Genomic DNA, 3,478 nt, shown 5'->3' with positions numbered 1-3,478 from the left:
GGAAGACTTGGGCGAGCTGAGCCAGCAACTTGCCCTTCCTTTTCCTGGGCCATCATAACCTTCCCATCCCCTGGAGTTTTTTGAATAGCACTGCTCAGCCTAAATCCTGAGTTCCTGAAGAACTGAAAGCTTTTATTGCCAGTGGCCTTTTCCGCTGCTTTCCCAAGTGCTTTTCCTGTATTTAACAGCAGGACTGCCACTTCAGACATGGAGATGTTAATCCCCTTTGAGTTGTGCTCTGAAGAAGCATGTGCAAAACACGGGGACAATGAAGCATAAATTATTTTGCATTTAGCTTTCCATAGCTATTGTCTTGTAGCCCTGGTGAAATGTTTGGCGTAACACACCTCCACAGCTTGTCTGCCAAACAGCTGGTAATCACTCCTTAGATTTGCTTCAGAGAACACTCAAAGTGAATTTTCTCAGGCATGCAGAATGTCTTTTGTGAGAATGGATCCTTTTTTCCATTATTCGTGTGGTGGGTGCAGGACAGTGCCACTCTCACACCGATGTCCGGAATGCTGAGTGCACCCTCATCAAGACAAAATGTTCTAGGACAACACTGGGTTAGCATCAATTCTCCATGCGAACAACTCAGCCTTAAAGCTTCAATCCTATTGATTTCCTTAACGTTACCCATCTATTGATTTTTTCCGCTATTCTCTGGATTATACCCATTTTAGAAATAGCTGCTTGTAAGCCTGAAGAATTCTTGCTGTCATGCTCCATCTGCTGAAGGCAGCCTGTTCTTGCATGACAGCTGCATTGGCTTTTCTAGCTGGGAAATTCCCAGATCCATCCTCATGAGGCTGCCCTTTGAAAATGGCTTACTTTCAGGAGACACGAAGGGGTCTGCCAAAGCTGTGCCTCCTTCTAATGACTGATTTCCAGGTTTCATCATTAAGATTGAGCTCTTTCACATCACACGTTCTGTCCCAGTTGTTTCCAGATGTTGCAAAGATCTGAAATTGCAGCAACAGCAGCAGAAGCACAGCCCAACTTTTATGTTTGGTCCCTTTTGTTCTGCTGGCTCTTGCTGGTGTAACAGAACCACCCACCCACTGTGTTGGAGCCTTTTCTAAGACGAGTGCTAAAAGCAGCTAATTCAGAAGGTGTCTGTGTCACTCCCAGCCTTCAGGACCAGCTGTGCAGTATCTCTACAGGAGTCCCGGGCCCCTAGTTCCGTCCTTGTGGTTCGCAGTTCACAATACAACATTAATTTGGGAACTCGAGAGTAGGTGCCTCCTTAAGAGTAGGTTTGCAGGAACACCATTTCCTCTCCTGGCAGGGCAGCCCCGTTTCTGCTCTAACAGCAGGGAGAGGTGGCTGAGACCTCCCACAGCTGTAGATGCCTCCTGTTCCGGTGAGGCTGAGCTGCCTCCAAACTGGAAAAGTGCTCACCAAGTCTTTATGTGTGATTTTTCTACAGGGTGGGTGATAGAAACTAGGGGAAGATGCCTTCTGAATGCAGGGCTTCTGCATGACAAAATGTATTCCTGTGTCCCTGGGCACCGAGGAGCCCTGAAAAGTGACCAAGTGTCCATAGTGCCCCACGTTATCCAAACAGGCAACACAGAAGTCAACTGGTCAGTGCCTTGGAATGCCAGAAATCCTCTTCTGGTCTGTAAGTCTTCCCCTGACCTGTAAGCCTCTCCTTCTCCCCATTAGTCCCAGATGGACACTTCCTGCTTGTAGCAGGTAGTGAAGGCAATTAACCATCTTTCAATAGCTTCTCAGCCTTCCTCTTCCTACCTCAGGTAACACCATGGAGCAGATTTACGTCACATTGTTTTGTTTTTTTACCTATTTGTTCCTATTCCCTGGCCCATTTACCAAAGTAGGACCTGCTTCCATGGGTTTAGTGCTCACCACTGATAAAGCTCATCAAGAGATTTATAAAAATAGCACATTAAGATCATTGTCTGTCAAATGTCAATAAGCAGAATAAAAAGCTCAGCACTGCAGTTACAGAGATCCAGCAATTAAAGTATTTGATGAAAGTATTTTATTGGAGTATATATTACCATTTGGTCCAATTATTCTGCCATTAAACATTAAGAATAATTGAACCAAATGGTGCCCAATAGAAGGAATACATCTGCTCTGATGAATTCCTGCCAGAAGGCACTGGGAATCTTAGCTCAAGCATTTTGTCAACCAAGATAACAGTATTTTTCTCTCCAGCTGATAAAGCAGGGCTTTTGAATCTTATTTATGATGTATAAATTGGCTAATTTGTTACCAATATCAAACAGCCCATAAGAATCAGGCAGTGTAATAGCTAACAAAACACCGACAGCTTCATCGCTTGCTGACTGCATGGAGTACAATATACGCTCAATTAATATAGAGTGCAATTATCACAGAAATTGCGAGCAAGAACTAATTATACTGAAGCCTATCAAAAACAGCCCAAAGCATGGCGGGATGTACTTCAAGAAACTTCAGTGGTTTTTTTACTTTTTCTTCCCATTTTTTTCTTTCTTTTTTTTTCTTTTCTTCCCTTTCTTCTTTTTTTTTTTTTCTTTTTCCTTCTTGTCAATGTTTCCCTTATGTTTCCCTTATCTCGATGGAAGAGAAGGGGATGTGGCCTCAAATGGAGGTCAGCTGAGAGCCTAGCAATAATGCTATGGCTGAATTTCTGACACTGGTTCCAATTTTTGTATGAAAATCAGTGTTTTTCTATTTAAACACTTTGTAATTGCAGTGAATATAAAGATAACCAAAACACAGCTAAAGCGATCTTTTCCCTAAGGTATAAAAGAGATTCACAGCGCAAATGGAAACATTTAAGACAAATTAATTTCTTGGTAAGCCTCTTTTTTTTTTTTTCTAAATGTAGCAGTCAAGGAAGCATCTTTAAACCCCTTGGAAGGGCAGCTTTCAATTTTGAAATAAATGCAGCATTGGCTTCCTTACTATTTGGTGGTTGCTTGGATTCTCAGTAGCTTCTAAGTTAAGAGGTACTTCTGTTTTCTTCACTCCAGTTGAAACAAACCAATCAAAAAGCCTACCTGAAGAATACTGATTCAAGCTGCTTTCCTCGGCCTTGCCTTCCTGTAGCTCTCAATTCTTGGGTCAAACATGGAAAGAAGCATAAATCTGGAGGAAAAAAAAGAAAAATAGCAGTGAATGCAAAGCATGCGAACACCTAGGAGATTTTCAATGTTTCAGGTACTGTGAATATTTTGAACAACTAGTAAATAAATAAACGATCTAGAATCTGGAATTGTTTAAATTTGAAGATTTTAATTACAAATGCTTGTATCTTTTGTGTATCGCTACAGTTAAAGGCCAAAAAAATTAATACAGGATGAAGCAAAAAAAAATAATCCTGAAACTCCTTAAATCCGTACTCTGGCTGACACAGGACTCTTCTGCTCCAGAAGCCCTACCTAGAATTAGGAAGCAAAGTGTTTTACTCACAGATGATTGGAAAATTGATTTTTTTTTTTCCTTTCAGGAAAATAATGTTAAT

The sequence above is a fragment of the Numida meleagris genome, chromosome 11 (assembly GCF_002078875.1).
Source record: "Numida meleagris isolate 19003 breed g44 Domestic line chromosome 11, NumMel1.0, whole genome shotgun sequence".
NCBI classification, from domain to species: Eukaryota; Metazoa; Chordata; class Aves; order Galliformes; family Numididae; genus Numida; species Numida meleagris.
Note: the sequence above shows the minus strand (reverse complement) of the source record.